This window comes from Eurosta solidaginis, chromosome 2 (genome assembly GCF_040869045.1).
Source record: "Eurosta solidaginis isolate ZX-2024a chromosome 2, ASM4086904v1, whole genome shotgun sequence".
Classification (NCBI taxonomy): domain Eukaryota; kingdom Metazoa; phylum Arthropoda; class Insecta; order Diptera; family Tephritidae; genus Eurosta; species Eurosta solidaginis.
Genome location: NC_090320.1, coordinates 197,171,209 through 197,183,503, shown reverse-complemented (window position 1 = coordinate 197,183,503; position 12,295 = coordinate 197,171,209). Strand labels below are relative to the sequence as shown.

Here is a 12,295-nt window from a genome sequence, read left to right as displayed (position 1 = left end):
GTATAGGTGGTCGCATTTTCGAGATATCGCTATAAAGGTGGACCAGGGGTGACCCTAGAATTTGTTTGTACAATATGGGTATCAAAAGAAAGGTGTTAATGAGTATTTTAAAAGGGAGTGGACCTTAGTTCTATAGGTGGACGCCTTTTCGAGGTATCGCAATAAATGTGGACCAGGGGTGACTCTAGACTTTGCTTGTACGATATGGGTATCAAATGAAAACGGTTAATGTGTATTTTTAAAAGGGAGTGGGCCTTCGTTCTATAGGTGTTGGTCTTTTCGAGATATCGCCATAAAGGTGGACCAGGGGTGACTCTAGAATGAGTTTGTACGATATGGGTATCAAATTAAAGGTATTAATGAGAGTTTTAAAAGGGAGTGGTGGTAGTTGTATATGTGAAGGCGTTTTCCAGATATCGACCAAAATGTGGACCAGGGTGACCCAGAACATCATCTGTTGGATACTGCTAATTTATTTATATATGTAATACTTGCCAAGATTTTAATGGTTTTTTATTTCGCCCTGCAGAACTTTTTCATTTTCTTCTACTTAATATGGTAGGTGTCACAACCATTTTATAAAGTTTTTTCTAAAGTTATATTTCGCGTCAATAAAACAATCCAATTACCTTACCATGTTCCATCCCTTTTTTCGTATTTGGTATAGAATTATGAAATTTTTTCATTTTTCGTAATTTTCGATATCGATCCGACGCCATAGTCGGATTTCGTTCAGTTTTCATACCAAGATAAAGTGAGTTCAAGTAAACACGTGAACTAAGTTCATTAAATATATGTCGATTTTTGATCAAGTTATCGTGTTAACGGCCATGCGGAAAGAGAGACGGACGACTGTGTATAAAAACTGGGCGTGGCATCAACCGATTTCGCCCATTTTCACAGAAAACAGTTAACGTCGCAAAATCTATGCCTCTACCAAATTTTAAAAGGATTGGTTAATTTTTGTTCGACTTATGGCGTTAAAAGTATCGTAGACAAATTAAAAGAAAAGGGGCGGAGCCAAGCCCATTTTGAAATTTTCTTTTATTTTTGTATTTTTTTGGACCATATCATTACTGGAGTTGAATGGTGACATAATTTACTTATATACTGTAAAGATATTAACTTTTCTTTTAAAATTTGAATTAAAAAAATTTTTTTTTTAAAAAGTGGGCGTGGTCGTTCTCCGATTTTGCTAATTTTTATTAAGCAGATATACAGTAATAAGAGTAAAGTTCCTGCCAAATTTCATCATGATATCTTCAACGACTGCCAAATTACAGCTTGCAAAAGTTTTAAATTACCTTCTTTTAAAAGTGGGCGGTGCCACGCCCATTGTCCAAAATTTTACTAGTTTTCTATTCTGCGGCATAAGTTCAACTCATCTACCAAGTTTCGTCGCTTTATCTGTCTTTTGTAATGAATTATCGCACTTTTTCGGTTTTTCGAAATTTTCGATATCGAAAAAGTGGGCGTGGTTATAATCCGATGTCGTTCATTTTAAATCGCGATCTGAGATGAGTGCTCAGGAACCTACATACCAAATTTCATTAAGATACCTCAAAATTTACTCAAGTTATCGTGTTAACGGACGGACGGACATGGCTCAATCAAATTTTTTTTCGATCCTGATTATTTTGATATATGGAAGTCTATATCTATCTCGATTCCTTTATATATGTACAACCAACCGTTATCCAATCAAACTTAATATACTCTGTGAGCTCTGCTCAACTGAGTGTAACAAATTACTGAGAATCTTTTTGGATACATGCAAATATATTTATGTATGTATATGTATTTTATACGGTATATATTTATACATACATATATCTGATCATCGCCAATGAATATATTGTATACGCAAAACTCAGAAGTAAAAGTCTTTTATAAATCCTTTCAGCTTTCTGAGCACACTTCCCCGTACATGTATACATTTGCCATGCACTTACAAGTATATACATGTTTGTGTGCCTTTGTATAAACATTTGGTGAACATATTGGTTTGTTTGCATATGTTCAGAAATAAAATTAGAAATCTAGCAAATAAATGTGTAGGTGCAGAATGTGTCTAACTAAATTCAAATAAGTAATTATATGTGTAAATGTATGTAGATATATGTATATGTTAATAACATTTAGGTATGTACATATGTATGTGTATATACATATCTCATTGGTTGTTCCTGCTGTGACTTACCTTGTCCCAGCCACTTGGAAGTTGGTTGATATGGCAGTTGATAGCGAATTTTGTGTGATCTGAACGTGAATTTAAGTTCGCGCGCTGATCGTACAGATACAAAAAACATTCCCGCATATACACATTAATGTATGTACATATAAACACATAATATATATATACAGATATATAAACAATATATGGTTATATAAAAATGGTATATGGCTAACAAGGTATATATGTATGTATTAGCAAAAATTGTACAACAAACAAGTACATAACGCTAAATCTTTGGATTCGAATATAGTACATATGTATGTGCATGCCTACATACATATTTATACAGTTTTCTTTTTGTTTATTGCGCTCTAATGAACTTAAAATCAATAAAAATATACGTCCTTTATCGAATTATCCAATGTTTTGCCTCGTGTTGTAATGTGAAATGCATTGATTTGCTGCGGCAATCGTCCCTCTCTTTCTAAATAAGCTTTTCTCACAATACAACACAAAGTTGTCGTCATGACACACGCTACATATATTTACACTTACGGTTTGCCATTGGCATGTTGTCGTCTGCAGCAGACATGCGGCAGTTGTAATGCTTAATTGATCGACATAAGCCAGCAGCACAACATTTCATATCGATCTTAAAACAGATTTGCGCCAGATTTGCATGGCACTTTGATTGCTTAGCTTCCTAGTGGCCAGCTTGCATGCGTTGATAGTTTTTTACATCGGTCAGCGTACGCTTAGCTCAATTAATTAATTGCATACGAAATGATCTATGGCAGTATCGATCATTTAAGGTGATCGCTCGAGCTTATGAACCGTATGTAGATTTCGATGGCCATTTTAATTTTTGATTTTGACGATTTCATAAAGCAAATAATTTGTAAGTGCAATTAATAATACAGTTTGTGCATCTTTTAGGCATTTGCTGGGATCAAAAATTTATTTTTTATTTAATGCTCGAAACATGTGTCGCATTGTTCATTTTGCTGTACGTGGGTGTTGTAAATGTTTCTCAAAAATTTATCAAAACAAAATTTGTTTTTCGCTTACAGCCAATGCCTTGACAGAAAAAGCAACACCATTAATGATGACGATGACTTCGTCAGCTCGTAGTTTACTTTTTTTCCTGCCGGGTATGAAGTATTCCCTCTTATAGTATTTATAGGTCAAGTTAGTTTTTTTTTTTTTAATCAAATGAAAATTTGTTCAAATCAACAGACAGATGAAGTCAATGTTACAAAATCGAGTCGCATTTGGCATCATAAAGTCCTACTTCTTGGTTTTTTCTGCAACACTTATTTTTTATCATTCACTTAATTTTTATCATTCAAATAACGCCTGTGTTCTGAATTTCCTTTTGTGGACGTGTGTTATTTCTTTTTTGTTCATATGTATATGAAATAAGGCTGGAAAAAATTACAAAGTTTTAGTCAACGGAGCTGAATCGCTAGTACTTCAGAATATCAAATTGTTTATAACTAAGGAATATGGAAGCAGAGAGATGACTAAGGATTTGGAACAATTTCATGAAGTTTTGGAAAACTGACTGGGATGCTTGTAATGCGAAAACTGACGGTATACGGTCCCAAAACCCAACATTTACTTTAATTTACTGAATTGGCGCTTAAACTTTTAAACACTCATTGCCGTCCCAAAAGGCCCCTGGCTCTTCTTTGTTGGGTTAATTGGCGTCAATTGGTCACACCAAGAGAATTTAAAACGTTTTCTACCTGGTACTTCCGATAAAAATACTTTCTTAATCGGAGCATCATCTTTAATTCGCATAACATGCCCTATCCAGCGTAGCTGCTACGTTTTAATTCACTGGATTATGCTGATGTCTGCTTACAACTATTCATTAAATTGTTTTCGGTACTTGGAGTCGCCAACGGGCAGAGATCCGTAAATTTTTCGGAGAACTTTTCTCTCGAACATGCAACTGCACCATATAGCAGGACGGGTATGATAAGTGACTTGAAGAGCATGATTTTCGTTGGCCCACTAGCAGTACTTTTTAACTAAGAGTTAATTTTAAAACTCGTCAAAATCGTATGAAATTGACTTGCCGTTCTGCAAGTAGTTGGATCAGAGTGAAGTGTGTCTCCTTTTGTAATCGGATTTCCCCTACCGTTGGATATTGATAACGGGGTTCACCGGACGAAACCCGCAAAGTTGGTTATCGTTTCAGTGGGGATTAGGAGTATAGCCTCCTTCCGCTTTTCTGGTTCAAGCAGCTGAGTTGGGAAGTCGGAGATTTATTTTCCTGGAATGTCCCGGTGTGTCACAAATCACCAAAACCTATTTGTTCAGCATTCCATTATGCACCTTTCTAAGGAGTTTTTTTGTCTCACTTTGTAGGTGATGTTCAGGAGTAACAAGCCGACAGTCCATGGTAGGTCTAAGGGCAGTATTTTGGCAGGCCTGCAGCCTTTTCCAGTATGCATTTTTTAAGTCGAGCTACCAAACCGGCGACGCCTAGCGCATGAGTGGCCGGGAAATCGCTTTGTAAGTTATTAGCACCATTTCTTTATCCTTTTTCCAGGGGCTGGTGACAAGCAACTTGAGGATTTTGTTGCGGCTTTCTACTTTAGATACAATTTTGGAGGCATGCGTCTTGAAAGTAAAGCTATTGTCGACCGTTACACCTAAGATCTTTGTGTGGCTGAAAATGGTAGCGTAAAGCTATCAAGGTGAACGTTCAGTATTTGCATAATCTGTTTCTTTCACATCATAAACAGATTGGCCTTGGACTTGGTCTATGATAGTGCCATATTAAGCGATTCTAAAGAACTAGATAATTATTCATTTTGGAACTTGTTCATCTATTGAGGGACCAGGGCCTGTTGCATTTATTTTGTAGTCGTCGGCGTAGGAAATAATAGTAACTATTTCTGGTGGGAAGAGGGCTAAGATATGTAGGAACGGACATCTCAGTGTTAATTGTAATTTTAAGTTGAGTTATGAGCAGAATGAAAGAAAAGGATGTCCTTCATAGAAAACATAAAGCACAAAGGCAAAGTTATATAGCCGTGAAGAAGAAAAATATATAAAAAAAAAGTTTAAGTATTTATCTTGAGAAAAAAAATTATTACAGACATCAAGACCTATAAATTAAATAATTTAAAAAAATTATAATAATTTAAAATGTTATAAAATTCGTTTGGTATAAAGTTTTGACATTCTTTTGCACAAAAAAATTTATATTTATTTATTAAGTCTATACCGCAAAACACCCCCAACAACAATACATACAAACATTTGTGCATGCAAGCAGAAAGTTTTTTTGGCACATTCCTATTTATTTTCGAAATTCATGGACATTTTCTACTTTTGCCACAATTTTGTTTTGTTCCCTTTATTAAATTTGCGCGGTTTTTGGCAATAAGCTCTTAAGTCATAAATCGTAGTTCGCTAAAACAAATAAAATCAATTTTGACAAAGAGGGTTCCAAGGGGCTGATAAGCGCAATACAAAACTTTATCGCTTCAGTGTTTCCGAAACCCAATTGTTAACAACACCTAAGCGAGAGGAATGATGTTACAAATATGAATATATCATACACACATTTAGCCGGCGAGGCTCTGGCGTCCCCAAGTTCCTCAAGAAACTGGGTGGGGGCGGGATGGCCTAAAAGGTATAATGTGGGCATGTTAATCGTTTCCTAGATGGTCGGGCTAGTACCGTAATGGTGCTTTGTTACCGGAACGAACCTGATCTATATCTGGCAAAGGACTATCAACAACGATAACACCCCCAAAAACCTTCGGGGAATGTCTTTATCATTAATACAACAAGAACAACAGGTCAGTTTGATAAATTAGGAAATTTTTTCAAATTTTAAAGGACTGTAGTTCTGAGTTCGGTTATGATCCATTTGTTGATGGATTGGATTTTACCAGAAGATCTTCAGATAGACTTAGTACATTCATAGTTTTGTATTTATTAGCAAATTTTCCAAAAATATCCATAAACAAATGCCTATAGAACAGACGCACATAGCTTCAAACAGCGAACACCGTGCCATCCCTAACTCAAAGCTTTCCTATCTCGATTTAAGTGGTTATTGCATGCGTTGGAAGAGATATATATACATATTATAATTATGTAGAGTTAGCATTGGTGTGGTGGTGACTACTTTAAAAGCCAAAAACAGAATCTGTATTTTCGTTAGAGGCTTTGAAATAACATAAAATAAAAATAAATTAATCTGTATATCACAAAAATTTCGTTGAATATTCTAGAAAAGATAAAGACTAACGAAAAAATTTTGTCTTTTTCAGTGTAAACTTGTTTATCATTACAATTTTCAATCAATTGTATGCATGCCAGCTATGTGTAATGATGTGAAAAATTAAGAAATGTATTTTGGCCACACCTTTGATATAGTACGCACGTCGAACGAGGAAATGTAATAACGAGGGTCACCGAGTATAACGTCTACCTACTAAAACCTAGCCTTCCACGCGCAATCTATTTTTTGTCGCATTTAGGACCGCATTTATCACTTCTTGAGGTACGAAAACTAACTGAGTCGTTTAGATGAGAGGGCTCGAGGTAAGCATTTTCTCAAATAGTCAAGCTACACTCATCGCACTTTACTCCCCAATCAACAGCTGCAAGAGGTCGTTTCATTCCGAAGCAAACTTGTCAAATATCAAGCTTATATCGGATCACATAAAAATAAACATCCATAGCAAGTTCCAGCAGCAACTGGAACTCCTCGTCATTACCTAGGCGAATGCCCAGCTCTAGTACAAACTAGGATTTAAGCTATGGGCAGCTATATACTTCAGAAAGATGTTTAAAGCTCCGTAAAATATATCAGCAGGTTCATTGTCTAATTCAAATGATTTGAGTGAAGTACCAACAAGCCCTACTAAAATCAACAGCAATTGGTTTTAGAGGAGAATATGCATCAAAATGACGGTCCGTGTGCTACTTGGGCTCTGGTGTTAAGTATCTGAAGAGCACAGCAACCTACCGGCATTATTAGGTGAGGTAGAGGTATCTGGGTTTTTCCATTTTGACTATTGTGCGAAGTTGTTTACGGAAGCAGCCGTGTCCAGTTAGATATTAGATCATGTGTAGGAAGACTTCTGTGCAACTATAGCTCCAACCAGTTTCCTGATTCATTTTCCTGCAGCACTACAGCGCCGTTGAGAACATTTTGCTTCTACATGGCAGCAAAATCTCTACCCAACATTGCTCAAGTAAGAGGTTTACAGTTTTCAGAGATAATATCCAGCTGTCAATTATTAAAGATTTACTTGAGAACCAATGTGGTCAGGCAATTTTTCAAAATTTCTTACAATCCATCGAGTAGCAATTGGACCCATAAATAATATAGTGTTGATAAATGACATTATTAAAAGCGATGGTCTACTTATTTGTAATTGCACAGCAATTATTGAGCGATGAAACATGAACGCAAATCGCTTTCCTCTCGCATGAACCAAAACATATCAAAGCCCAAAAAATGTTAAAGATACTGTGAAATACACAAAGTCAAAGATATCAACGTTGGCGGTACATTAGACCGGAGCGAGTTCAATGACATCTAATTTTACAAATAAATCAAAATTTAGATCTTTTATAAGAGAAACGGACCTTCGGAAGTCATGCTCTAGCTAGAGCAGGAGATTTGTACAGAAAATGGTCAACAGTATATCTGGTAGTTACATCTTTATAGCTTCTTAGTGGCCATTTGGATAAATACCCATTCTTTCCGCATGCTGGCCTATAGCGAAACGATTGGTGTACAGTTATAAATTTATGGAGATCTGCTCAGAGAACTCCTTGGCCGTTTTTTGTTGTAATCTAGCCATATAGCTCTTCATATTACATAACCTATCGTACTTTCCCACTCTTGCTGTGGTTTTTTCATGTAAATATTTTTGTATTTTATCTTTTTCTACACCTAAAGGTATACTTACTTCCCTTTCTCTAGATAAAAGATATTGCTAGAGCATCCCTCAATGCGCATAAACGGCCTTTAATTTACTCAAGTGATTTACTGGTTTGCTCAATTTCTGGGACTTCTGATGGTACTGTTGTTGTAGCAGTGCTTCGCCCATTCACCAGATGCGATCCTAAGGGGAGTACAAGGAAACTTGCTGGTCATACAGGGTTAAACCAAAAAGAAATATGTGTTATTAGCCTTGGTTCCACATTGCTAATGAAAAAAGTTGGTGTAAGAAAGAGTTTAACCTATTATAGTATCCGGGTAGAAGTTGTGCCAGAGTGACGCGCGCTGCCCTGGGAATACTGCTTCCTCAACTGCTATATTCGGGTATATGACATTGAGAAGGGTTCGCCGGGCATTGGTCGGCAAAGTACTTTAAGGACTCATTTTAGATGACTCTGAGGGCTTTTTTATGTTACCTTCGTTCATACGCCTGGATTTTCTGGTGCCGAATTTCACCGTAGTTGCAATGATAACTCCTTATGTGTCTGGGTGGCAGCACCTCTTCAATAGTCTGTTGGGATGCCCAGATTTTGCGTATTCAATCAAAACTGTTTGTTTAGCATTTCGTTTCTCACATTTATGGAGAGTATTCTCCCCTCCCTGTGTAAATGGTGTTCCTGTGATGTAGCGACACATGTCGTTGCAGTTTTGAGCGCGGTGTTGTGACATACAGTATCCTTCAGTGTGTTTCCCTTAAGGCGGCCGATCGAAAATGCTTTAGACACACTCTAACATGGCGGAAGCTTAACTTCTTAGAAATCTGTAGAGAGTTCGAGTGGACTCCAACCTTCTTTTACTTACACTTTTTTACGAAGTATTGTGTGAGAAAATTGCGTTAATCGCCATCTGAAGGATCTGAAGGATATACTGGCAGGGCGGGACCTTAAAATTTTATGTAAACTACGTAAAATGGTGTTGCTTGATCCGGGACTTAAACAAAGGGCCTTCGTTGTGGTGGACGAGCAAGCTACCATCACGCCATGATGGCCAGATTCTAATCTCATATTATATTGTCAGGTGTAAGCTTTTGTGGTACTGTTTATTTGGTTGCAGTTTTTGGTACTATCAGAAGTGAGCGTGGTCATAAACTTATTTTTATCAAATAATTGTGGATGCCTTATTTCGCATTATATTGTGTCGAATTTTAGCATCATTAAGCTGTTAGTAAATAATCACGCAACAACAAAAACATGAAGCAAGCCACAATTGTGAACATGAATACATCAGTCAGCATTTACACACATATACAAGGCAACGAAGAGATATTTCACAAACACACATTTAGTCATCAGACGAGAGGCATGGACTACATATATACATGCATATAACCAATTACCAAGCAGGAGATACAAGAGTTCTAAAAGGTGACGCGTCTATACCTTTGGAGAAACGAAGCAACGGAGAGCATAAAAGCAGCGCAAGCTGAACAATCAGTAATCAGTTTGAATTAAACACGCTCTCAGTTGCCAAGTGAAGTATAATTGTGAAGTATATTTTTACTACTCCAAAAGTAACCTAATAAAGACCATTTAGCAATACAGAATATTGGACTGACTCATTGAACAGCTGATCGATTCGAACTTTAGCAGAAGGTTTCAAATAATGGGAATTTCCAGTTACAATATCTTGTAAAGGAAGTTTGAGAGGCAAAAGATCTTATCATACAACTATTTTTCGCATAGATTTCCTTTATATTCCTTTAAAAAGTTCTGTATATAAAACTGGATGTAGTGCTGAACAAATTTCGTCGATTTAAGCCGTAAGTAGTTCTTTTTATGATATATCACTTTTCTTTAATTCTCTTTCGAGAAGTAGGGAAATGCTTGGTTAAAGAAGCACAGACTTCTGCGGAGATTCCTTCTCTAAAATTCAACCCGGGTCCACATTTTGCAATGTCTTTATTCCAACAACGGTGTGATATTGTTAAATGCTTGCTACAAATATGATTCTAGAAAGAAAAAACATTTTATGCAATTTGCAATTCGATCGAGATTAATTTCAACTATGTATTCCTACCCTTCACTTAACTCAAAGAAGCTTCAAGCATCTTCAAAAACTCCGAAAATGTTTCAGAGATGGGTGTGGATTAGAAGGGATCAATTAGTCTTATCACAGAAAATACTAAATTCACCTACATGTCGTGTGAGCGCACCGAATGAGAATCAGCATTTTGCGTTCAAACTTCTGCTGGTGATGTGCACCACTATTATAGATAGATATCGATTAGAGGAAGATTGAGCATTATATCCTCCAGAGGATGCTTTCTATTTTGCTCTTAAGATAGTCAAAGTAATTATTCAGCGAATAACTCTCTGTGTAGCGAAAAGGAGAACTCAAACTTTCAGAAGTTTCTCTAAAGTGAACTCCATTTAACTCAACAAATTAATTTCATCGCTGATCGTTCGCCAAGTCCGGATGAGTTCAATGAAGGATCTTTATGCGGTCTTGCTACATGTAGTTTATGGAACATATAGCGAAACAAAAAATTTATATATATTTAAAATATGGTGCCGTTATCTGTCAAAGTTGAGGCCTGTGTCTAACAATTTATTGTGAATGAACACTTATAGTGGGCATATGAAAGCAGTGGTGCATAGTGATAGAACGATACGAGTACTGAGTTAATATTTTGTACTCGATGCTTTTTACCAAGTACAGAATAAAGTATCGATACTTTAACGTGTGGATGGTCTTAAGGTTTAAGTTCAACAAAATACAGTTCATTAAAACGATATTTTGGAAAAAATGTAACTCAAGATATCGTAGACGATTGGACGAAGCTGCTTATCCACCTTTCACTCAAAACGACCTTTTGAAAATGGTGGAATGGGAGACGATTTCTGCACATGGTAGAAGAAACGTATGTGTTTATTGCCCCGAATCACTAAAAAATTCTAAACAGAAAACCTGCTACAACTTAATTATATAAAGCTGCTAATTCCATAAATTTTGAATACATTTTAAAATATAGAATTATTAGTGACGTTTTCGTCTATTTAAGTGTTTTTACTGATTCATTTTCGAAATTTGATAAATTTGCAAAAAACGAATGCAAAAAATGCTATAAGAATCATTTTTCCTTTTTTTGTACTATGAAATTTGATGCCCTTAACATTTATTGAAAAAAAGCGTAAGAAACAAAACTTAGTTTCGACATCCTGTATAATAGCATTCCGTTCATATTTCGGTAACTTCTTTTGCACAAGAAGGGTGCATTTCCTGACAACATTTACACTAGCTAAGTATGATGGATTTTGGAGATATCAAGTCTTTCGAGTGGGAACGCTTTACGTGAAAAGCCCCATATCTGAGGGTACATAGCTGGGTATATAATATTCGATTTCGTCCTATCTTAAGCTTCCTTACGTCTTTTCTGCTCAACTTAAAATAAATGTACGATCTAATTAAAAAAATATACAAAGTTCCTTCGCTTTTGGCTATAAACCCGAAGTACTCGAGTATACTCGATACCTTTCACTGAATATGAGAACTAGCATCGATACTTTGATCCCAGTATTTTAAATGAGTACCGGTATCGAAACTTCTTTCAAAAGTTCTATCACTAGTGGTGGTTACTACAAATGGACTTGTGAAAGCACATCCTTACATTTAAAAACACAATGGCCCGTAATCATAGTCGACATAAAATAGAGTTTTATTATCATTAGCCCGATTTTAATTTTTTAAAATAGGTTTTAAGTTGTTGGTCTGCTGTCAAAAGTTGCGAAAAATTAAACAATTTGCTATTTAAACGCGATGAACTTAAATGGAAGTGAAACAAGTAAGGAAGGTTAAGTTCGGGTATAACCGAACACTACATACTCAGTTGAGAGCTATGGTGACAACATAAGGGAAAATAACCATGTAGGAAAATGAACCGAGGGAAACCCTGGAATGTGTTTGTATGACATGCGTATCAAATGAAAGGCATTAAAGAGTATTTTACGAGGGAGTGGGCCATAGTTCTATAGGTGGACGCCATTTAGGGATATAGCCATAAAGGTGGATTAGGGTTGACTCTAGAATGCGTTTGTACGATATGGGTATCAAATGAAAGGTGTTAATGAGTATTTTAAAAGGGAGTAATCCTTAGTTCCATAGGTGGACGCCGTTTCCAGATATCGCCATAAAGGTGG

At 36.2% G+C, this 12,295-nt stretch overlaps 1 long non-coding RNA gene across 1 annotated transcript; it reads left to right on the top strand.

The window, feature by feature from the left end:
• The first annotated feature begins 2,788 nt into the window (after nt 1-2,788).
• On the top strand, nt 2,789-7,565 carry LOC137240485 (uncharacterized). Its single transcript, XR_010949752.1, has 3 exons — nt 2,789-3,011; nt 6,475-6,748; nt 6,808-7,565. It is a non-coding gene; the product is annotated as an uncharacterized lncRNA (long non-coding RNA).
• Nucleotides 7,566-12,295: the final 4,730 nt, after the last annotated feature.